The following is a 26,574-nucleotide window of genomic DNA, read 5'->3' on the forward strand; positions in this document are numbered from 1 at the left end:
TTGATGTGATGTTGGAAGATTCATCTTCTAAGTTGTACTGCCAGTTAAGGCCATGTCATTGTCACTGTGTGGTTTTAATTTGGTCCCTTGTGTCTCTGCAGTGCCATCTGTTGTTATTATTTTCATCTGTCATTTGTCCCTAGGTGTGTATCCCATTGGATCAGGATATCAAACATGATTAGCAGTGTAACAACCTCGGTGTCTTCCTGGCCACATGTCAATGTAATGGTGTATGTATGGTGTGTCCTACAGGGTTGCTGTGCTGTGTGTATATAAGTAGGCTTCTGTCCTTACCAACAAGTAGGCCATTTCCATATTGTCCATCCTGGAAGTGTTGATTGATGGTGCAGTGGCGGAAGATGAATGAATCATGTACACTCCCAGGATACTTTGCCACGATGTTGGTGATCAATCCCCGGTGATCCACAATGGCCTGCACATTGATGGAGTGTGTGTGCTTCCTGATTCAGTATAGATTCTCGGTTGCAGCAGGTGGCACAGTCCGTACATGTGTGCAGTCAATGGCACCAAGCATGCGTGGGAAGCCGTTGATTTGGTAGAAGCCATGTTTGGTCTCCTGCTGCTTCAGCTGTGTGTTGGGGAAACTGATGTGGTGGGGTGTGAGGGAGATGATGGCATCCAGTACCTTGGGTAGGAAAGCAGAGAATGAGGGCTGTGAGATCCCGGCAACCAGGGTACCAGTGGTTTGAAAAGAACCACTTGCCAACATGTGGAGGACAGCTAGCAGCTTGGTCTCTGGTGGGATGATGTGGGGTGTCTGCAAGCTGGGTGCCAACTGTGGCTCAATGTGGCACAGCAGCTGCTGTATGGCTTGCCAGTTTAGTCTGTACCTCTGGATGATGTCATGTTCCCTGAGGCCCCGAAGGGTTGTCCTGGTCTGGAATATCCTCTCCTGCCTTCTGTGTTGCCTTTGGGGTCCCTGTTGGTGTTGTGGAAGCTGCTGGTGTTGGTCCTGTGCTCTGCGTCTTTGTGCATGCTGGATGAATAGCACCTCCATGTGTTCCTTTTGGAGCTCTGATGTTGCTTGGGTGTGTTTTCCTTAAGTACTGGTGTGTTTGCACCATTTTAACGCCAGGCGTTATTTTTTTACCAAATAGGGCTGCGCGCCATTTTCCGCCTCCACCTCCCAGCCTTGTGTCATTTTTGCGCGTTTGGATAAATATGGCGCACGGGTGTTGAAGTCATTTTTTGGACGGGAACGCCTACCTTGCACGTCTTTAATGCAAGGCGGTTTCACGCATCCAGCAAATAACGCACATGTGGGAAATTTGGCGTTCGCGGGGTCGGGCATCCAAGTATAAATTTGGTGTTAGGTTTGTGTCGAATTAAGAGTATAAATGTGCACCTTTGTTCGAAAAGTATAACTGTAAATTGATTTTAGCTAAAACTTTGAATAAATATGCCTTTACTGGAAGAAATTCAATGAGCTCTTTCTGTCCTTAGATGCCAAAACAAGCATATTTTTGAGCAACGTAATCTTTACATCCTTTCTCAAAGCTGGCTTTTATCGATAACTATTACAATTTGCTCTTTGCTATCCCCTTCGATCTCTATTTTACATTTCCTTATTTTTCTGTCTCATTGCCTATTAAACGATCATCATATTAACTACTAATCGTTTGAACCTTTACATCGTTTAATTTCTTAAGTGTTTTTCGTAACAGCTTGAGTCAAGTTACTAAAGTAGACATGTGGACTTGTTTCAGAAACCATTTTAGATTTTAAGTTTTGGAATATTTTAGCATTGTCACCGCTCAGTAACAGACTACTTTGAAAACAGACCCCCACTATGTCTTTCTCAACCGTGCTTTAATAATCTGAAATGCTTCCATGTTCATGAAAGAGACAAGGAGCTAACAAATCAAATCAGATGCATTGAGAAAATTGACATTTTTTTAAATTAACTGTGTATGCCATTTCAGGCATTTTCACACAAGGTAAATGAGAGTGGTTCAAATAAGTCAATCTGCAGGTCCCTTCTCAGTAGTGTCAAAAGCCTCTCTGAACCAGGCACTGTAGAAACTGATTTGGCTCCCAGTGGTTTAATAGAAGTTCAGACTTCATTACTAGTACCAATGCAATTAGCTCACAGATCATGACAGCCATCCCTGTCGAATTATGATAAATTACGTTAATAATGTGGACACTGCTGACCCAGACAGCCAACCCCATTGCCACTGGGCGTAAAGCACACATTTTATACAGCTCAAGTGGTGAAGACGCTCAACCCCTTTCAAGTTTTTGATAAATATTCTTAGCATCTTTTCAGTTATTTCTGTTTCCTTCGCCTATCATTGCGACATTGCAAGTCTTTTTTTATCATGTCACAGAGATCGTTTGTAATGATCTCGGGCATTGTGGTGCCACAATATAACTGTGGTAAAGGAATACAGTAGAGTAATTATGTAATTTTGTTATTACACAACTTGCCAATCACAAGTAGGAACAGGATTTAATAGCTGAATTGTAGACTTCCATGTGTCATAATTATTGGTATTGTTTTTTTAGAATCAGCGTTAGCATTAGTTATGTTGTTCAGTAGCATTTGGAATTTGACAAAGTATACACGTTCTCCACGGAGGTAAAAAACACATGTACAGTTACTCTAAGAATGTTACGGCAAGTCTGGCACCTCAAATTAAGGGGCATATTTACAAGTACCTTGTGCCCCTTTGTGCCGTCATAGCGTCATTGTTTTCTACGCTACTGTGGCACTAAACAGGCCCTCACCCTGTGCCGTGTTTACAAAGTGGCGCAATGGTACCATTGCCCCACTTTGTAAACCTTTGGGCCACATTATACCTGCACCAAGTATATATGCAAGGGAGGCATTCCCCTCCCGAGGAAGGACCAAAAAAAATGGCGTAATGAAATCTACAAAATTTCACTATGTCACTCCATCGTCATTTTTTAAGTGACGCTAGTGCTATATCCTCTGGGCCTCCCAGAGCTTTGCTGGAATAGCACCAATTTTTTTGATGCTAGTCCAGCAAAGCACCACAACTACACCAAAAATTATGGCGCAGTTGTGCTAACGAGTTCCATGGTGTACTGTATTGTAAATACAGTACTACCACAGTGTTGTTAGGGTGGCACAGGGCAGTGCAAAGAAACTGGTGCATCAGAGCCAATGCCCCTGTTCCTTGTAAATATGCCCCTTCATTTTTTTATTACTCTCATCTCTCACAGTACCCAGGGCCTTGAGACCCTTACGGGTGAGTAGTCACGCTATACAAACCCCTGATTGATTGATGAAAGCTAGACAAAAAGGATAAAGTCCCAGATTTTCTTTGTTTGAGCTACAGGTGGAAACAAGTCTGATAATTCCGTCAAACGTAGTGAACCTGAGTATAGAAAATCCTTGTGTACAAACAGCAAGTTTTCCCTAGTGCACTTGCACTATTCATGCCCCATTTGTTGTGTATAACATCCAAGAAGGAACGAGGCACTTGCTGTATGGAATTCCTTTGTGCTGTGTTGAGCCAGAGGTGTGAGAGACTTATGGTTCAGGATTGAAGTTTCTCTTTTTAGTGTGTTATTATGATTTTTGCTGGTACTGGTAGATAAAAAGTTCTGTACAAAAAGGAAGTACTTGTGATAGCTGTGTGACCTCCAAGTAGACAAAGAGAGAAACCGTGCTTTATCAAAGCCTTTTCATAGGTGACACCGTATGACCCATTGCCCATGGCTGATCAGGGTATTTTCTCCTTAATGACATGGGTGGTCGGGCCAAACCTTTAGGAGAAAAAGGGGTGGTGGCACAAATCAGTATGGTGCTGCAAGGTCAGCCATAAGAGGACCACTTGGTAGGAAATTAACTTTTCAGAGGCACCTGGGCCTGTGAAACGTTTATGGATTCTCTTGCTGGAATAACTCATAGGTGCATTATCACTAATGGAATGGCTGGAAAAACTCTTGTGGTGGGGTTACAAGGCACACTGATAACCTTAAAAACGTGTTTTCTTCAGTAATCTAGATGTCACTTACAGGCTGCTGGGGTTGCATCTGTGAATGCTATTTATGGGTTGCCAGGGTTTGCATCTGTGACTTCCGGCTTGATCCTTTCGAATCCTGACACTGTCTTTGTAACCGCAAGCGCTTTGTCCCTGCTGGCAGAAGCAGCAGGATTAGAAGAAAACAAAAGTTGTGAAAAACCAATAGGTCTGAAATTGGCTGCCAGCCTTTTGGCAATTCTTGACTTGTTTTGCCATGTGTTTTGCAAAATCTTATTGTTCTGGTAGTTCCTGGGCCTTAAATAAACCTAAAACAAAAACAATGGCTAAAGGCAAAAGTGTTTTTCTGGTCTTGAAAGGTACACATTACCATAGTACACCCTTCTCTGAAGGAAACCACCTTGTGTGTAAATGTGTTCCTTGGAGAAGTCACTCAATGGCTAATTTGGGTTAACATTGCCCCTTGACACATGCTGGAGTAGGTGGAAGAAAAATGTGAATGACTCAATCACAGGCTAATGGATGAAGTCTAGCTAAAAACCCATATGAGTAAGTATGCTATGCATCATTTTAGTAAAATCAAAAGGTCTTTGTTAACAGAGACCAAAAAAAGCCATGCATGGAATTGGCTGCTAGTCTCGCTTTGGAGACATAAGGCAAGAAAAAATGGAAGACAGTAAGAAAGGAAGGGGAAAAGGAAGGAAGACAGACGAAAAAGAAGGGGGAAGGGCTAAAAGGAAGAAAAAAGAAGTAAAAAGGAAGAAGGAAATGGACTGAGGAAAAAGAGAAGAAAGGAAGGCAAAAAAGAAGAAAAGAAAGAAAGAAAGAACATAGAAGGAAGAGAAGAATAAAAGAGATAAGGCTAAACAGAAAGAATGAAGACGAGAAGGCAAATCGAAAGAAGAAAGGAAAGAAAGGTAAAAAGGAAGAATAAGGAAAGAAGTTAATCAAGAAAGAAAAAAATTCAGAAAAAAGGTAAAAAGAAAGACTTAAAGAAAGAAGGCAAAAGGAAAGTAAGAAGGAAGGAGGCGAAAAAAGAAAGAAAGAAAAAGGAAAGCTGTAACAAAGTCAAGAAATGAAGTTGCAAAAAAGGAAAAGAAAAAGAAAGCAATGAAGGCGAAAAAGAAATACAGGAAAGAAAGAAGAAAAAAGGCACAAAAGAAAGAAAAAAGGAATTAAAGGATGAAGAAAAGAAAAAATGAAAGTAGGCAAGAAACGAAGAAGGAAGAAAGGCTGAAAGAAAGAAAGAAAGAAAGAAAGAAAGAAAGAAAGAAAGAACAAATACAAACAGAAAGAAGGAAAGTAAAAAGGAAAGAAGGCACACAAGAAAGAAAAATAAAGTAAGAGAAAGACTGAAAGAAGGAAAAAATTTGAACAAAAAGGAAGGAAGAAAAAATGGAAGAAAGCAAAAAAGAAGAAAGAAGGAATGAAAAAGGAAAAGCAAAAAGAAAGAAAGAAGGAAGGAATGAAAAAGGAAAGGAATACAATAAAACAAGGAAAAAAGAAGGCAAAAGGGAAGAGGGAAAGAAAAAACAAAGAAAGAAAGAAGAAAAGAAAGAAGATGGAAAGAAGGAAAGAAAGGGTTCACAGTAGAAAGTATTGGATACTAAAATGAAAATTACACCTCACCTATGTTTAACTAAAACTGTTACAAGTGGGCTGCAAATTCCAACTTTAGCGGGCCTGGTCATGAGAGTTCCCCTGATTTGAGGACAATTCCCTAGCACAGAGCCAGCCCTTCTCGTGCAGAGGCTTCAGTATAGGATTGTTACATGACTTTGTTTTATTGCATTGTAGTGCAACTGACTAGGCACCCATTGGTGCGCTAGCCTGGGATGGAATGTTGCGTAGTTTACTTTTGTTTCTTTGTCACAAAGTTTTTTTATTTTTATTGTGGGTGTATGCTGATGTGGTGCGGGGATCTGGGGCAAAGGTGGGAAGCTGGGGGTCTGTGGCACATGGGCCGGAGCTCACTCATGAGGCAAGATAGAAATTCTTTTATAGGGTTGAAGTACCAACTCATGACCCGGAAGGTGAGGGGGGATGGCTAATTTGGTAAAAATATACCATATTCACCATTAATTAAAGAAACAAGGGGTCCACATAGCCCTAATCCAGAAGGCCCACTTCACCTCCCCAGCACTAGAAGGGATACATAAGAGATAGTGATGCACATTCTGTTTTACATACCTGGATTGACCCAAAAGGGAGGTACATGGAGTGGTTAACGGGCGGGCTTCTCATCTCCCTAGGCTCCCTGTATGCTCTAAACTCCAATCAGGTACTTTTGCTACATACCTTAACCCCCAACATTTCTGTATGACACAATAGCTCCTTGCCTTAGGGGCAAGGACTACAACTATGTAACAGTCGAGGGGTACGACCGCATCCATATGTCAGCGCCTGGCACACAATCCATTACCCTATTGAATTATATTCAGCAGTGGGCTACTCATAATCAACTGCTAGAATGCGTGGCATTGCTTGCACCCTACAGCTAGGAAATACTCCTTTTATTCTACTTTACATGATCTAAACACCAGAATTTACCTATTTACTTGAAGCACCTTTGCACTCACCAGGGTCGCTAGACCCGGATACCTGAGTCATACCTCCTTTGATCATAGCCCCCTCCAACTCTTCTTAGCATGGGATTGCAGCTATACATGCATTCCGACCTTGCTATATCCACCACATGCCCTACTTGAGGTGGAATTTCGCAACGTGCTCATAGACCACATCTCCTCAGACTTTATAGAAAATGAAGGCACAGCCTCTGATGACAGGATAGAAGGAGACACATTTAAGGTGGCACTTAGGGGTCTAGCCATAAAAATTATGTACATGAAGAAAAATTATTATGTAGAGAACTCCAAAACCAAGAGTCTGACATTAGAACTCATGAACTGTCCTTCCCCACAAACCATGCTGCCACTGCCCCACTAGCACAAGCCAGACTAGCACACAGGCTGCTGCCGATAAAGTAGGTGCCCTAGATCGAACAGTGTTCCTCGCTAGAAAACACTCAGAAGGTTAATAAGGTGGGCAGGCTTCTCACATGAGTCCTTCAGCTATTCCTATAGGTTCCCTACCACGACTTTCGAAGACGCATTGGGCACGATAGCTAACTCCCAGGAGGCAATCACCCTCACGCTTGGGCCTAATATAGGGCATTGTATCCTGCCATGGGGGCAGTGGACACTGCCAGGACTCAGATGTTTTGGGTACCAGTGCCTACTTAGATTACAGGCCTCCCATCATGCAGATGGGGAGAGCCAAATAACCAAAGATCCAGGCACTGAAGAGGATGGTATGAGGTAAAACTCTGGGAGCTGATGGCTGGCTTGTGGAGTTTTGTTCTGCATTGGCAACCCAGCACCCCCACACCTGCATTAGGTTTTTCATTCAACATGCTCCACTGGTATACTCCCCCATCCTTAGGAGAAGCAGGGTTGGTGGTCCTACCCAGCCTAGCAGGGACTTATTGCTGGTGGGGTCCTACCACCCCTATCCCTTCTGAACATCAATAAGATCCTTAGGAAGGTTCTCACGAACCAACTAATACCCATAATGCAACATATTGTAGACCCCTACCAGAATGGGTTTATACCCAGCAGGATTACCTTTTAAAAGCTATGCCACCTGTTTTATGCTCATGGACTGGGTGAAGACATCGGGTACCAATCCATGGGTTCCCTCCCTTGACGTAGAGAAGGCTTTTGATACCCTGGGGTAGGATTACGTCCTCGAGGTCCTAAAGATATGAGGAATAGGACCTACTATATAAAACAGTCATTGCACAGGTGAAAACAGGCAATGTCATCTCGAGGTACCTGAAAGGGTTGCCCCTTGTCCCAGATTATTTTTGCGCTGGCCATGGATTCTTTTGCATGCACATTGTGCACCAGTTGTGTCTCATTGAAGAGGCTCCTGGCTTGAAGGTAAATTGGGGTATATCACACAGACCTGGTGGGCAGTAATATATTGGGAAGACCCTGGCGGGGGCACCGTACTCACTGTCATTTTGGGCCTACCTTCCACCGTCTCCGATGGGATACATCGCCAATGGTAGGACAAGGGGATCTATATCTAAACTGTATGCCCCACTATCTGAAGGAGGCCCAGGGGCACCAAAATATGAATACTTCAATGCTGCAGCCCGGCTGTGGTGGCCAACGTGCTGGCTGACTGGCAATTACATCAGGACTGGGATACAACCAGACACCATGTCACACTCATCAATCCGACGATGGCTATTGGGCTCTGATGAAGGGGTCCCCAGTGGGCCTGAAAAGGTTCTAATAAGGGTAGCTAAATGATGCTGGTAATCCGACAAGGCTCAACACTGCACAATAGCCCCATATACACCTGCATTATCCCTGTGGGTAGTGGGTGGTCTGGGAGGGGGAACCTCTGCACATACTGACCACTGTCTAGACTACTTATCTTGTTCCTCACATCCCCTCCTTACAGCATCCCACTCACTCACCTCCTTCCTCCACCTCACCGTTCTCGCCATTCTGACCCATTGCCCTCACCTGCCTCCTCCCACCTGGCTCTGCCCTTATGTTTGTAAATGTAGTTATTACCATTGTTTCATGAATGGCTGGACACTGCAAGACCATATGATAAGACCATGGTCTAGTTTGATGCTCGTATGGGGCTGTGAATCTGTACATCTACTGATAAAGTGTTACAAATGTAATTTGGTTTTCTTCCTGGGCAAAGTTTATCAAAGAATCACTGGGGTAACCAAGTCCAGGAACACAATATGGTATTATGTGAAACAGAGGTGGCCCACTCAAAAAGGAACTTACAACAGCATTGGAATGAGACTGGAATTGATAAAGCTAGAATATACCCTGCGCTGACTTCAAATTAGTCCTACTGCCACATCAGGTAGCACTGGCACTAAAGGGAACTCATTGTGTGCAGATAAGCACTTTGTGAAAGAGAAGAACACAGTCACTCGAAGTGACCTTAACTTGAGGCTTAAGTAGGCTGACCCATAAACCCATGCTGTATGCTCTTGTGGGCGAATATGAATGACACAAGAACAGACCAATGGGTAAACAGAGGTGGCTGAAAGTCCTTTTAAGTAAGTATATTATACATAATATTTTAGCAAGATCAAACCGTCTTGGCTAACGTCAGACCAAAAGACGCCTATAAGAGCTATGCTTACTTTCTATTACTTCGCCAGAACTGGTACGCTTTAATTCATTGTCCTTTGTACCCAACTTCAGAATGGTTTCATTTTTCAACTAGATGTCATTCTGACATGAGGGCAATTCAAAATACAGTTAGTTAAAATTGTTGCATTCCTGAAGGCCTATTACAAAAGTCTGCAGTCCATGTCAGGAGTGGGTCTGCTGATAAAAGCAAAGTTCCTTTCACTTTCTCACTACACTGCAGGTCTTCAAGAGAGTGGGTTGTCTGGGACTGAGGTCATGGAGTTGCAAACTTGTGAACATTCTTAGACCAAAAACAGGTAGGAATTGTCCAGTCTTAGAACCACTAACTAGCAGAAGGATTAGCTTACTTGAAGTAACATCACATAATAGATGTAAGTTAGGGGTCTCCAGTAGTTGAAGCTGCAACCTTTAATGCCTTTAGCGACTTCTGGTAATGTATTTGAGACCCCTGTCCTTGGAGGTGCTGAGGCAGGAGTTGTGAATGATGTAAGGCACATCTCTTTAAAAGTTGTGTTTACACTCTGCACTTCCCTCTATTAGTAGCTAATAGTGACAATGAGTGTTGGAGCTGGCCCTTTTTACAGGGTCATCCCCAAACGTTTTGTCTTCCACCTCCTACTTTTTTTCTGACCCTTTTTGTTGTCGTTAGGACTCTGGGTACTTTACCACTCCCGAACAGTGCTGAAATGCACGTGCTCTCCCTTGTAAACTTGGTATGATTGGCTTACACCTAATTGGCACATTTAATTTACATGTAGGTCCCTTGTACAGTGGTTCCTTATACCCAGGGCCTGTAAATTAAATGCTACTAGTGGACCTTCAGCACAGCTTGCGCCACCCATAGAAGCAGTCTTTCAAATCTGTCTCCGGCCTGTGTCCACAGAGCCTGCATGCACAGTTTACTGCCACATGGGCAAGGCATCTGCATTTAATTGCCAGGCCTGGAACTCCCTTTTTGCTACATATGTCACCCCTAAGGTAAGCCCTAGCTAGCCCAATTTTTAGGGTGCTGTGTATGTAAACATTAGGGCATATGTCTTTACGTACTACATGTCCTAGTAGTGACAATCAGCCTATTTGGTTTCTCACTGCTGTGGGTGCTGCTCCTCTCATAGAATTGCAGTGGGAATGCTCTAACATCTGTCTAAGTGATACTGTCTGATGTATGAGGAGTGGCACAGGCATGTTTGGTATGATTGTAATGGTAGTGAGAAATGCTGCTTACTGGTGTAGGTGGATGTGTTTTATTACCATTATAGAAATACCACTTTTAGATAGCCTGTACACAGGGAGGGTGGAGGTGTCACAGGACTACATCTGCATACTGAATGGTCTACCTAGGCTGGGAGAGGTAGAGGTGAGGCACACCCACATCTGTAAATGTTGTGCCCTGGCCTCACACAAAGGGCTTGCTTACTGCCCACTCATATCTTCAGCCAGTGCTGGAGAAGAGAGAGGGCATCCCTGGAACCGGTTAGTGCTTGTTGGAACCCCCTCTCCCCTACTGTGGAGGATGTGCAAAATTAGGGCTGTCCCCACAATTTGAGACACTGTGTGGAATTGTCCCCGGAAGCTTCTGGAAGGGGTTCTGACTGCCATTAGGAGTAACATTATTGCTGTGCTGACCTGTGGCCTGCTAGGTCATCAGAGGGACTGCTACTGTACTACCAGGACCCTCTTGTGCTGGCCTACCCTCAACCTCTCTCTTGGCCCCAGTGCTCTCCCAGGGGTCAGCAGAGGATTCCCCCTGTTGATCATGCTGCCCCTGTTCCTGGAACTATAGCACCTGGGAGGCCTAGATTTTGTAGTGAAGCGCAAGTGAAGAGCACTTCCTGCCTGTCTACTAGTAGCACATGGAGAGTGCTCAACTTTGAATACCCTGGAGTTTTTTTGTATTCTTTTTGCCTCTGTGGTGGTGGCCTTTCCCATCACCCGCTGCAGGGAAAGAGACAGAGGAGCCTGCCGTCAGTCTCCCGCTAAGCGTGACCAAGGTGCTTACTGGTTGGTGCCCCCGAGGCACAAGCAGGCACCTGCTTTGGTGCGCTCACCACTGCGGCTGGGCTGCCAGAGAAAGAGGAACCTGCTCACCACTGCGGCACCGGACGAGAAGTGCTGTGCCTTCCCCAGGGCGCCCCTCACGAGCTATGGACTGAAAGCCTGGACTTCCACAGCCTGGGCCGCATTCAATGCTTTCCCGGGGGTGCCCGGGCTGCAAGAGGAAAGGAGACCTCAATGGTTGTGACCCGGCAGCATTAGGGACCTCCCCACATGGCACCCAAATCCAGGAGAAATTCTGTGGGCCCAGTAAGAGCTGCGCTGCACCAGGTGGTGGCTGAGCTGGAAGCTGCTCATTATGCGCTCTATGTGACAGGCAGTTGCCTTGTCAGTTCTCAGGATACTGGGGGAGGGGGCTAGATAGTGCCCCCATTGTAGGAGCCAAAATGGGGTTCCCCCCATGCCTATACAGTGAAGATTATCCTTGATCACGGGGGGCTTTTGGGTGTATACCTATCCCTCGCAGGGCGAGAAGGGAACCTCAATGGAGGTCCGTCCTGCTGAAGAGGATTCACTGCCTGCTCAAATTGTGTTTGCTAGTGTGACCCCCATGAGAGGAGCAGGGTCACCTCTCCTTAATGCACCACGTTGACAGTAATAGGAGCATGAGACCCCTGGATCGGACTGGGTGTGTCTTCTGTTACATTCCATTGTATGGAGGAAGCGCAGGGGTGTTATGGCTTTCGTGTAGAGGGCATGATTGTGTTGACCCTATCAATTGCTTTCCATTTCTAAGTCACTTCACCCTACATGTGGCTCCTGTATTTTCAGACCTGGTTGAGGTTATACCTTGTACTGCCATGTTGGGGTTACGTGCCTATGCGCAGGATCTGGCAGGTATACAGTGAGAGTGGGAGTACTGTCTTAGATGACATGTGCCACACGGAAATATATTCATGAGATGTGCATTTTGTTTTGGAGGGTAATGTTCTCTATGACCTGTGCCATTTAGGAATATTCCTTTTCTAGAAGCATTCATGATGATGTCTTGGCATTCATGACAATGTGAGAATTATGACATATGCCATAAAGGAATGTTTATTCTCACACATGCATTTTGGGTAAGAATGACAACCTGACTGCTGCTTGTGTTGCAGAATACCAGTAACCTATATGTTTACCTGACTACTGCTTATTTTTGCGAGGTACTAGTAACCTGTGTAATGTTCTGACAACTGTTCATGTAGCAGGGTATTACTGATGCATCATGTTTGGTCTAAGAATGTTTTATACAACATCGTTTATTTTTATATAACTTGTTGTGTTTCTTTTGTGGTGTATTTATTGTGTCACATGTGTTGTTGTTGTGTGTGTTATGCAGAGGCTTTACACATTGCCACTGGAATAAGCCTGACTGCTTGTGCCAAGCTACCAAGAGGGTGAGCAGGGGTTACCTAGGGTGTATAACTCCCTCGGCCTGACTAGAGTGGTGTGTTCTGCCTGGCTTAGGTGCATGGCCCAGCCAACCAGAAACCCCATTTCTTACAACGAGCAGGACACAAATCTGTCTCATTTTACTTGTGGCAGCACAGTGCCCCAGGGGTTCTTTCAGCTGCTGCCCCAGTGCTCTACAACTGTTCCAGAGGCGCAAAGTAAACACAGCAGCTCAGATTTTCTATGTGATGTTTAAGAAATAGTAGTTGCTGCTGAGTCAGAACTGAGGGGCTAAGCAGACTTAGCACTGTGACTGCCAGTCGGGCGTTACCCAAATACTACAGTCCCTTGCTTTCCCATTTATACTTTGGTTGGTGTGGTGGGGGATGCCTTGCTTGGAACAATGTGCATTCAAAAGGAGCTGCCTGCATTGGTCACACTTCATTACCGCCTACCATCACATACACATTTAAAGCGCAAAGAATATGGATATTTTAGAAAAATGTGTACCTTAGTGGAAAGCACACGCACCAGGTGCCAAGGAATCAAATGGTGTAGGCATAGATACTCTCCATAACGAACAGTGAGTACAAAGAGTTAGGATTAACAAAACAGGATCTCAGCCGACAGCACAAATTGCACTCTCATACTCCACCATCCTTCTTTTTAAATGTTGTTGTAGTTTGAACAATATTTTGCACCGATTGGATAATGTGTACATAGTGCAATAAAATTAGTATTTTTACTAATACCGTTATTTTGGGCATTTGTCATTGCCAAGCACGCCCAGGTACTCTACGGCACACTGTTCTTTATTCATGCCTTACTGCGACGCTGATCATTCCTGGAGCATCAGATCAAGCACTTCGCACTATGGGATACTTCTAGGCACTTCACCCATCCAGAAGGGTGCAATTCAGGCGTGAAGGAAGGTGCCGGCTGTGATCTTAGAAAGCAGGACAGTTAATTTCTAATAAGCTGCATGCTGAAAGAGAGGTGGCTGTGTCCCTAAAAGTACCACGACCCAAACATAAAAGCAGAAATAATTCTCGTATAGATTCAAAATCCTCGTTGGGATAGAAACTGGCTTTAGCTAATTCATGTGGAAATCCTCCCAGAAATTAAATTAATTTTGTAAACAGATACAGATATGTCATTGATTTCCCATAGTGCCTGACTGAACTGTATAACCACCATAACTGTATAACCACTGAATGACCACTATACCGTTCATAATTTTACCTCATTAAAAAGCACTGGCTGAAATTACTGCATTTTTTACGTATTCGGTATGAGGGCCACCGTCCTACAATGCACAGCAACGTCTGAAAAATCTAACTTGAATATCTACGTTACTAACAGCAAATGACACATGCATACATTGAAATATGCACTTTAATATAGAAGTTAGAATAAAGATGATGTTATATCTCGAAGGCAGATTACTGAGAGCATTAATTATGATGTCGAGATATATATTGTCGCTGGCACATATATTGTTTTTCTATTTTATTGAACAATATCATAGTTTTATCTAAAACTTAAATATTGTTGAATACTTATATCATTTTTAAGTGTTTTAATATATCATTTATATGTAAATCCCATATTATTTTTGAGTGTTAAATATGTTTACATATTTTTAAATATGTTGGTTATTTTAAAGTTTTATTACCCAGTAGCGGTTGCCACTGGGTAGTTATAGTTATGACAATGTTTCCATTGCAAAAATCATTTTTTGGTTTGTTTAAAACTCTGGTGCCATTTGACAAATCTTCAGAAAACTTTGCAAAAAACAAAAGTCTCATCGACCTCAGCTACTTCTTGGAAAGCTTTGTGGTGATCTGGCAAGTGGAGTTGAGAAAAAGGGAGAGTCTTAAAATGGGCAGTCCACATTCATCTTTTCATGAGCAAACTGAATAGTGATACCAGAAAAACTACTGAACAGCATTACACTAAATTTGACAGAAAGCGCCATTTTAGTCCAGAAAGAGAGTTTTTTGTTATTTGGTGTAAAACCATTCAGCAATTTTTGAGAAATTAGGTTTCAAAAGCTTTGTATATTTCACACCACAGAGAATCATCAGAGCCAGCAGATACATAGATAATATCTGATTGACTGCTACCACATAACAAAGATGTGGTGGCAGTCATGTTAGGACTAAGGGACTCATTCCCTGTCATGTGAAAAAAAAGTTTTTTTTAAAAATGTCAGTGTTTCGCCTTTGTAAAATAAGACCCCGGGTGGGCCAGGTCTTGATGTTTGTGCTAATTTTATTTTTAAGGAGAACTGTGTGCAGCCCCACTCCCAGAGTCTCTATGAGGCCCCAGGAACCCCCAATCCTTGGGGCCTTTTTTTTGGAATTAGGGATGGGGTGCACACACCCCTTCCCAAGCCTCTATGAGGTCCCAATGACCCCATTCACCTAGGCCAGTTTTTAAAGAAGGGCCATCACGCCCTATTTCTCGAGCTGTGGATCAGGCCAGGGTACCACATCCTCTGGGCCAGATCCAAGCAATGTCCCAGGGACTGCATCCCCTTGGGCACTGCTGTTGCCTGCCTGGGAGAGTGAAGGAATATCCTACCTGCACTTTCCCATGGAAGAAAACACAACTTTGCACCCTCCCGGGCAGGAGCAGAGAAATTTTTTACTCACGCCAGGGAAGGAACAACTTTTTGGAGCCAGCTCCCACAAACACCACAATGGGGCTGGTGGGGCTGTGGAGGCTACCCCTGCAACTCTCAACATCCAAAAAAAGTGTTGGTGCCCAGATGGGCACCGGGGCACCCAAATACATATACATGTAAAAAATATAAAATGAATAATAAGTTATGAGTTGCTCATTAATTATTCACTGCTCCAGTCAAGGAGCACCCCATAATGCCCTGTGAGGCACTTTTGCTTCAATTTTTCAATTCAGGTGGTGCATCTTGAAGGGGCAGGGGCACCACCAAGCATTTGTATATGTAATGGGTGGCTGTAGGGAGTGCAGCAGCCCTCAAGCAACATCTAAAAGAAAACCAGTAAGTCTCCTGGGTCATGAAATCCATGACCCCATGAGACCTTACTTCAGATTCATACAGACACTTCATTAGGAAAATTTCATTTTAATCCTCTTTCATATTTACATGCTATACATAACCTAATTGATGATGTTGAGTGAATGTTTATAACACTTACTTGTCTCAATTTCAGCACTGCAGTCACATTCTAAGGAAATATGGTTTAACCAATATTTTTTCCCAGACTCTGCAGAATTGTGCTTTTAGTAAAACCACTTGTAAGAACCACTGCTTAAAGATATGTACTTTTAAATTAATATAAAAGTATACAATAAATAATATATACTTAAGTCCTATCTCAACATTATATATCAAGTCCAATTAATCAATAAACTATTTGATGCCCTTATGTAAAGTGGCAACCAGAATGAAGTGAAACTTTAACTTATGGATTAGAAAAGGTAGCATTAAAAATATCTCTTTTCCAAAGAAGTTAAAAATGTCTTTCCTTTGACTGTTACACAAAGTGGTTCACAATAAATTTAAAAAGCGAAGATTTATTATATTTTTTGCATTTTCATGGTTCAAACCTGTGGTAATTAGACTAATTTACTATAGAAAAGGAACTCAATGAAGGATGACAATCATCAAAACCCAACAGTTCAGGATCACACTAGGATAGTTGGATCAAATCAATACAAAATTAGGCAATGCATCTTAGAGATGGAGATAAGATGCAGCGATCAAGATCATAGCCAACGTGTGTAGGAGTCTGGCCGGGTTTGTAGTGGGTACCTTGGGTACTTACACCCTATACCAGGTCCAGTTATCCCTTATTAGTGAAATGTTGTAGTGTTCTAGCAGGTCAGGCTGATAGAGGTAGCCATAGCAGCGCAGCTTAGGCTGAACTAGGAGACATGCAAAGCTCATGCAATACCCTTATAGTTACACAGTACTTATACACAAGTAAAGACAATACTCAGTGTTACCAAAAATACAGGTATTTATTCAGGTGGCACAGTACCAAAAATATCTTAGAGACAATACTGCTTCTGGAGGCAAGTATTATGCACAATATATACACTAGAGACCAAAATTAGACAAGTAAATAGGCATAGAACAATCCAAACAATAGGAAATGCTATAGAATGCATTGGGAGAAAATAGGTCTAGGGGCAACACAAACCATATACTAAGCAAGTGGAATGTGAATCATGAATTGCCCCCTAGACCAGTGTAGTCTGTGCAGAATTGCTGGAAGAGTAATAATACAGCAAACGTAAGTACATTACCGCACCCCAGAGCCCAGAAAAGCAGGAGTAAAGTACTGCAAGTTAGCTTAGGACAGCCTACACCTCGTGATTGGGATTTTGCAGTCACCAACCAAGTCTGCAAATAACAACTTCTGGATTCCTGGACCTGAAGACCTGCAAAGGAAGGGAACCAAGTCCAGAAGTCGAAAGAAGTTCCAGGAAGGACAGGAGCCCCTGCCAACCCAGAAGAGGGTGAAAAAGAAGAGTCCATGGTTGTTCGAAGACTGCAGAAATGCACCCTAGGAAGGTGCCAGTGGGTTCCTGCATAATGCAAAGGATGTCCCACAGGGTGAAGATGGATGCAGATGTTATTTAGTGTTGGAAGTTGCCAACAAGCCTTGGTCACGACAAAAGTGCATTTTGGATCAAAATGGCACTGGCTGGACCCAGGAGGGAACTGGGGGCCTCAACTCTGTGTAAGGAGGAAGAGGGGACTCTCTGCACTTTAGAGAGCCCTCAGGATGCCAGGCAGCACCCACGGGAGTCCCAGGACGTGGGGACAAAAAAGGTGCAAAACGCAGTTGGTGAAGCACAACAAAGGAAGGTCCCACGCCGCCCGAGAACAACTCAGAGAGTTGAGCCTCGAATGGTGGAGTGCTGGGGAACTGGGCCAGGCTGTGCATTAGGAATTTAGCAAATAGTGCACAGAAGCTTCAGGAGGTGAAGAAGCCACAGTACACAGGGGTACCGTCGCTCTCCAGGAAGGCAAGGTCTTACCTCCTCCAAATTGCGCTAGCAGGACCTCAGGACAGTCTATGTCGAAGGGGTCCAACATCTGTGTCCTTAGGAGCACACTCATAGCTGTGAGAGGAGTCCAAGAGTACCTGTCATCGTCTTAGAAGATGCCTGCTGGAGCAGGGGAGAGACTCCACTACCCCACATGAGATATCTTCGGTCCTTCTGGTGCAGGATCAAGACAGGGAGTCCTCAGAGAGTGCACACTGTGGAAACTGTTGCAGTTGCTGACTGGAACTGAAGTTGCAGAGGAAAAGGATCCCTTCTGGACACTTTGTTGCTGTTACAGCGGTTCCTGGAGCAGGCTGCGGTTGATCCGAGGTCAGAGGATGATGAAGTTCTTGCAGAGGATTCCTGAAGGAAACTTACAATCACAATTTGAAGAGAACCCACAGAAGAGACCCTAAAAATCCCTGAGAGGAGCATTGTCTACTTTGTCAAGTATGGACCTATCAGGAGGGGTCTATGATGTCACCTGCTAGCACTAGCCACTCAGAGCCCCCCAGAGTGCCCCCACACCTTTTAAAGCAAGATGGCTGAAGTCTAGGGCACACTGGAGGAGCTCTGGGCACCACCCCTAGGGTGGTGATGGACAGGGGAGTGGTCCTTACCCTTTCCTTTATCCAGTTACGCGCCAGAGCAGGCGACTAGGGGACACTGAACCGGTGTAGATTGGCTTATGCAAGGATGGGCACCATCTGTGCCCTTCAGAGCATTTCCAGAGGCTGGGGGAGGCTACCCCTCCCCAGCCTGTAACAAATATTTCCAAAGGGAGAGGGTGTGACACCCTGCTCTCAGAGGAAATGCTTTGTTCTGCATTCCTGGGACTGGGATGCCCAGACCCCAGGAGGGCAGAACCCTGTCTGTGAGGTGGCAGCAGCTGTAGCTGCAGTGCAAGCCTCAGAGAGATGGTTTGGCAGTACTGGGGTTCGATGGTGGATTCCCGAGGATGCATGGAATTGGCTCCCCGATTTGGAATGGGGGACAATTCCATGATCTTAGACATGTTACATGGCCATATTTGGAGTTACCATTTTGAAGCTACATATTGGTATTGACGTATATGTAGTGCATTCGTGTAATGGCGTCCCCTCACTCACAAAGTACCAGGAAATGGCCCTGAACTATGTGGGGGCACCTTTGTTAGTGCAAGGGTGCCCTCACACTTAGTAAACTTGCACCTAACCTTCAGTCAGCAAGTGAAGGATAGACATATAGGTGACTTATAAGTTACTTAAGTTCAGTGAAAATGGCTGTGAAATAGTGTGTGCACTATTTCACGCAGGCTGCAATAGCAGGCCTGTGCAAGGGTTTGTCTGAGCTACCTATGGATGGCAAAAGAAATGCTGCATCCCATATGGATCTCTTGGAACCCCAACGCCCTTGGTACCTGGGTACCATATGCTAGGGACTTATGAGGTGGGTCCAGTGTGCCAATTGAAATTGGTAAATGAAGTCAGTAACCTACAGTGACAAATTTAAAAGCAGAGAGAGCATAAGCACTGAGGTTCTGGTTAGCAGAGCCTCAGTGACACACTTAGGCACTACACAGGCATACACATAAATCCACAAACTATGAGCACTGGGGTCCTGGCTAGCAGGATCCCAGTCAAACTGGCAAAACATACTGACATATAGCTTTTTATCTATGAGCACTGGGGTTGTGGCTAGCAGGATCTCAGTGACACAGTAAAAACACACTGACACACACTCACAAACAGGTCAGTGGGGGTAACCATGCTAGAAAGAGGCTACTTTCTCACAATGTGTCTTTCAAATAGATGAAACATTCATGGTCTTAGCCTAAGTGTCTTTCAATCAGGAGGCAGACATTTTTCAGCTTGATGCACCACTCCACTGTGGGAGACAAATGAACATATGAGACTCCAAAAAGGAGCAAAATCCCACAGTGTAATCTGGAGACAACTAGCTCCTGGGCTACAGACTTTGGTGGCAAGCACTGAGATTTGTATCTGAAAATTCGCCAGTTGTTGAGCAAACTCACTTATGAAGTTTTGCATAAAAAAGAAAAGCACCGGCTTGCACCACTCCTGAGTGCCAGCCGTGCGCCATATTTATGGAATGGTGCAAGCGGTGCAAAGGGTGGGTCAGAGTAAAAAAATATTTATGTTAGCCGGGTGGGGGTGGTGGTATGGGAGAAAGGGGTTTTGCACCAAAAAATGACGTTAGGCTGGTTAGAGGCAAAAAAAATGCCCCTAACCAGCCTAGCATCATTTTCTGATGCAAAACCATCCATACCACATGACTCCTACCTTAGAAAAGACAGGAGTCATGCCCACCACCACAATGGCCAGCACAGGGGACCAGTGTCCCCTGGGCATGGCCATTGCAGCCTGTGCAATGCAGGGGGCCCAAGCTTAATTAAAAAAACAATACTTACCTATACTTTCCCTACTTACCTGGGATGGGGTCCCCCATCCTCCGGTGTCCCTCTGGTGTGGGTGGGGGTGTTCCTTGGGCTTGAGGAGGGCACCTGTGGACCCATTCCATGGTATTTAACCATGGAAATTGGTTCACAGGTCCCCTAATGCCTGGTCTGCACCATTATTTAGGCCCCCCTCCCACCCGTGCCTCATTTTGGCACGGGGGATAAATATGGGGTATCGGGTTAGCACCATTTTTTAGATGGGAATGCCTAGCTTGCATCTCATTGACCCAAGGTAGGTTCACGCATCTAGAAAATGGTGCAAACTTCAATATTTTGATGTCAGACATGTCTAACATCAAAATATAAATATGGAGTTAGTTTTGCTCTGAATTTGTGTAAAAAAATGACTCAAATTTGGCGCAAATGGAGTAGAAATATGCCTCTTGGACCCATATTTATACTCGGTTTGCGCTGAATTAGCGTAATGTTTTTTACCCTAATTCTGCGCAAACCTAATATTTATACTTTGGCGCTATACATGTCTAGTGCCAAAGTTATAGAGTTAACGTTGTGTTCTGGATGGGAAAACCTATGTTGCGTCAAAGAGATGCAAGGTAGGCATTTCCATCCAGAAAAGAACGATATGGCATCTGTGCCATATTTATCCCCCCGTGCTCAAATCCAGCACGGGGGGTTGGGGGCCTTAAATAATGATGCTAAGCTTGTCCTCATTTGTCCCCTGGGCATGGCCATTGGGATGGTGGTCATGGCCCCTGTCTTAACTAAGACAGGAGCCATGTACATGGGGGCTGTGCACCAGAAGATGACGCTACACTGTTTAGAGGCAATTGTTTTGCCTCTAAACAGTGAATTGCCATAATTCGGCGCACAAGCCCCAGTTCCCACCTACGCCTCCCCAACCCTGTTAGCATCCTTCCCAGGGACGCTGACAGGGCATAAGCCCAGCTAGTGCCATTCCATAAATATGGCACCTGGCTGGCCTCTTGGAATGGTGCTAGCCGGCGCTATACTTTATTGCGCAAAACTGCGCTAATGCAGTTTTGCGTGAAAAAGTATAAATCTGCCCCTTGGTGTCTTCCATTGGGGCAAGTTTACAACCCATGGGACACGATCACTTTTTGTACAGCAATGCTGATTTTTCCAGTGAGATCAATAGGAATACTATTTTAATTGGATTACTTTTTAGATGTTGGTTTGTCTTCCGCTTTCTGAGTCTTGCCAAGGTGTTAGAGAGTAGGATGATGGCTTTCAGGGATGAAATCATTTCCTATAGCCAGGTATCATTCGTATACTGATGACAAAGAATCCCAGAGTTACTAAGAATCTCTCCGAGTGATTCTAGATATATGTTGAACAGAGCTGAGGATAACATCGAGCCCTGTGGAACTCCTTATTGTAGGCAGCCTCTGTTGGATAAAGTGCTTGCAATTTTAACTTTGTGTGAACAGTTCAACAAACAGGAGATTAATCAGTTTAGGACTAGCCCCTCAATGCCCAGACCTTCTTTTTAGATGTTATTCAGAGGTAGTTAAGAGAGCTAGGAACAGTAGTAAGCAGTATGTGCCAGTGTTAATGATGCAGAGTGAGTCATCAACAAGTTGCTAAAGGGTATTTTCTGTTCTGTGGCCCAATCTGAACCCCGATTGGACAGTATCAAGATGGCTGCAGGTCTGGATGTGGAGAGAAAGTTAGGTGTAACCACAGCTTTCTATTACCGTCCCCAAGAAGAGAATGTTAGAGACCAGGAGAGCATTACTCAAAATATTGGCATTGATTAAGGGTGTTTTTGCAAGAGGGGAGAGACCTGACTGATGCCTATAGTGATGGAGAAAGTAACATTCTTTAAAGGAAGAGGTCACCATGGTGAACCAGTGAGATAGAAGCTCCTCAAAATGTATTTGCTGATGAAACCAGGTACAACATCACAGTGTAGGTTTGACTTTGGTTATGGTATCCAGTAGTTCAACCTCAAAGACTATGTTTAAGTATTACCAGGATCACTGTTTATAACAAGTCAGGTTACTAGTGGATTGCCTAATCTTGGTAAAAGTCATATGTAAATGTACTTTATTTTCCTCATCAAAGAAATGTATGAACTGTGATCTTGGATCAGTGGTTTTTCTTTATTCACTTTGAATAATACTTTGGCACTACTTAATTAACTTTCCATCCTACACACCTACAAGCATAGCAGGGAGCAAGCAACCTATAAGAAATATACATAAGTATTTCATAAAGTACAACATTAAAATCAACCAAATAATTAATTAATAAGTAAATATTGACAGTCAATTAATAATTCCTTGAGCAGCTTCTCATCGTATACCTCTGCATACCTACCAGTCCACATATAACATATAAATAAAATAATTCAGTATCAATATAATAAATGTCAATCATATAATTCAAATAGATTTATTGAATAATTCCTAATTAATTATTACCTAATTTACTTCCCACTTTATCCCCCTACAAACCTAGCAACCCACCATGACACTATAAATTACTGTTAAATATTAATAAAAACTTAAATTATAAGCTATATTTTATGCACAATTGACATTTATATAAACAATAGTGACACATACAATTAATATCAAAACACTTTAGAATAATTCAAAAATTATATTGTAACCACTATATTAGTGAAAACAATATTAACAACATCAATATTGTTTACAATGATATTACTTACCACAATTTTTTTTAATGATATTAATGCATCCCGATATTTGTTGTCACAATATTTAACTTCCGATATGTTTGTCTCCTGATATGTTTTTATTAATATTTAGTCGAAGCACTATTCATCCAGTTCCTTAATGGGCAACTTCTTCTATCAGATTCTCCATTTACTTGTTATATTCATTTGTTTATGATAATGTTTTGCTGAGAATACAAAGGGGGCATATTCCAGTGAGACTTTTTAGAAAGAGTCCCACCACCCTTTGTCAACATCTTGTTTTACTCCATTCACCAATTCATGTAAAAGGTCAATATGAGATTGGATAGATTTAGAGTGGTCTGATAGGTTAAAGCAGCACATGCCCTCAATTTCTGAGCAGCCATAATCATGCTTTAACAGTAAATAGTCAATGGAAGCTCTGTTTTGCAATGCAGCTTTTCTAGTACCTCGTAAATCTAGCAATAACTCGGCTAAAGCGATGGAGGTATGATTGATGTTCTCAACTATTAAACATGCTAACTTGTTAATGACTTGAGTATTATAAACAGCTAATCCTGGAACGCCTACTATAGGAATGCTTAAACTCACATATTCTGATTTAGATAATAACTGAAATGAAGTCACAGTCTTAATTGAACTGTTTCCCTTGCATAGTGAGTATGTACAGAGTGAAATGGGAATATCATTAGTTCTAATCATGTAAAAGCACACTGTCCACCAGTTATATTGGCAGGACTGTATGTCAAAATGGTATTTCCACAGGGAAACAACCACTCCAGTGGTAGTTTGACATGTTTGATGTGGCTAGCAGCAGTCAGAATATATTGACAAGACATGCTATTGTCCATATTCTTACAAAGTCTATTGATTCTATGCTGACGCAGTATGTCTTGTTCTCACTGGATCTCTTGAGGCGACCTCATTGTATCTAGACTCATTTGAGCACATTTTTACATTTTTTAATTTTGTTAAGCTGTAGCCAACACCACTAGTAGTACTATTGTAATCACATGGGTTAGGTTATCCCATTTCTCATCCGTTACCTCTTGGCAAAACCTGCAGTATTCATAGGGGAAAAAGTGTGACAACACGTCACTTCTTTGAACTGCTCAATCTTTGTTGATGGCATTAAAGATTTGCAGCAAAACACAGGCAGATGTTGGTATAGCAATCAAACAGGTGGAGATAACATCAACAGTACTTTGCACGTTGTTCATGCAGAAGTCCGATCTATTGAGCACCACTCGTGCCAGATGAGCCAAAACATTTTCGGTCAAGGGCAGTAAAGGTGTTGCTCGGCATGGTCGGTCAGCCATTTCAGAGCCCGGGGCTTTTGATCCCTCTTGACAAAACACACACACGCCCGAAGGGAGACCATGTAGAACAGCTCGCACAAAGACGCTTCATGGTACGATCTGTAAAGAGACAAATATGATAATTCTCGCAAATAATATTTATCCACTGGTATATATTCCCACTTTTACTTTCCTGATTTCATGACTAAGAAGTCTTTGTCTTTGCCTTTTGCTATGATTTCTGATGGTTCAGGAGGAAGATGTGGGAATTCTACCCACACCTTAGCACCAAGGATTTTGTCAGTTGAGCCAAAACCGCCCTCCCCACGCATTGTAAAAAGGGCTGGGGCAGTCCTCTTTTTCACTATTCCTCCATACACCGGGATAATCACAAGTTGTACAATTCTAACCCCAGATTGTATTATCAAGTCAGTGTCTCCACTCTTTAGAAGAATAGTTTTTAATTCTCCTTGGTAGTCTGCATCAATCACTTCCCCCAAGACCTGGGGCACCCTCTTTCTTCCCTGTTTTTGCCACATGCTCCAATTTCCATATTGCCCCTGAACGGCTACATGTAACTCAATGTTTCCTTCCTGTACTGGCTATTAGTCTAAAGGCTGCTGAATCACCTCTTTAGCCAAGTCAAAGGCACACTGCTGCTGCTCTCTCCATTCAAACTCATGTTTATTTCTTGTCACTTTGTACAAAGGGGCCAAAATCTGACTCAAGTGAGGGATATGCTGTCGCCAAATACCAACCAACCCAATTAATCGCTGAGTCTCCTGCTCAGTACGGAGAGTGGCAAATTCTAAGATCTTTTGTTTTGCCTGCGGCAACACCTCTGTCTATGTTCCTTATTCCACTGATTTCCTAGAAGCTTCACATTTTGAGAGGGTCCTTGTGTCTTATCTTGATTAATCATCCTCCCTTTAATCTGCAAGAGTTCCACAACCCTGTCCAACTGAGTCTGCACCTGTTCTTGTGTCTCTCCCTGAATCATCACATCATCAATATAATTGGACAATTGCACCCCTGGAATGACAGATACTTCCTCCAAGGGTTCTGCCACCAGCCGGTGATAGATGGTGGGCTATATACATACCCTTGGGGGTGCCTTAGCATTAGGAATTGTCTACCGTTCCACGAGAAACTGAATTGCTCCTGACTCTCAGGGGACAATGGTATAGAAAAGAAAGCATTGGCAATATCAATGGTTGCATACCAGGTCCCTTTATGTTTTTGTATCCTCTCAATCAAGGTGATGGTGTAGGGGACCGCAGTAGTTAGGGGGGTATATTTGTTCAATTTGCAGTAATCAATAGACATTCTATAGTGCCTATCTAGTTAACGCACAGGCCACAGAGGATTATTCCACTCAGTGGTGACTGGAGCCACCCCACCTGCCTCCATCAACTCCTGTATAGTCTCACATATTTCCTCATGCCCTCTTGGAATTCTATACTGTTTCAAATGATTCACCTTAGTTACTGGGGGCACCTTTACTGGGGGTATCTTCAGGTGACCAAACCTCAATGCTGCCACTGAAATGTATCTCTTTGATCCAAACTGGTAACAACCATCATCCAAGTATAAAGTCATCCTCTCCAGAATGTCAATTCCCAGTATATACTCTAGGAGGGGCACAATCAAAACAGGATATTACCTTTTCAGTATTCTCCCTATTTTCGTTTGAACAATAGTCTGCATGGTGGGGGTTTGTTTTCCACCCAACCCTATGATGTAAACTTTTTTAGATTTCCTTATATTAAAGATGCCTCCACTCCGGTGTCGACTAATGTCCGGACCTTTTGAACATTTTTGGCTTCCAGTGAATTTCTAAATCAACATGGGGTATGTTATCTTTACAAGCTCATTCCTGTTCCGGAGCTTGGCCTGTTTCCTAATCTGATTTAAACCTGTCAACTTTTGCCCAAGTCAGGGATGTATATATGCTCTCATATCTGCGAGGAGATTCAACTCTTTCTCTATTCTCAGCAGTTGACCAATCAATATCTAAATCTTCCTCCTTCTTCCCTTGTGAAGAAACATTTTTCTCCCTCTCTTTTCGTTCTTCCTGCATCTGTGGCTGGCCCTGATTCACTCGTTTATTTATTATCTTGCTTGTTCACTTTCCTGCTGCCCTCCTTTCTGTCCAGCCCTCACCTATGGTACATCTCCCACAAGCTTTTGGTATCTATCCCATCAATCTGCTCCTTGTTAACACCATCCATCAGTAATTCCATACATGTCTTTCCTAGACACTTTGTTATTATCTGTGCGACCCTCAGACCTCGAAGATTTCTCAGGTTTATTCCAGTCTCCAAGCTCTCCTAACTCACAAACTGCCTCAAGGACATCTTTTAATGCCTACCATGTCTGATTAATTAGGAGAGTCATTATTACCTGCTTCTAAGCTGGAGAAGCAAGGCAAATAATGTTATTTCTCACTGACACAAAGAGCGGTGCATCTAACAGATGGTGAGCATCACCCAGGAAAATAGCAGTTTTCATTCCCTCCTCCTTAATTCTCTAC

This window comes from Pleurodeles waltl, chromosome 6 (genome assembly GCF_031143425.1).
Source record: "Pleurodeles waltl isolate 20211129_DDA chromosome 6, aPleWal1.hap1.20221129, whole genome shotgun sequence".
NCBI lineage: Eukaryota > Metazoa > Chordata > Amphibia > Caudata > Salamandridae > Pleurodeles > Pleurodeles waltl.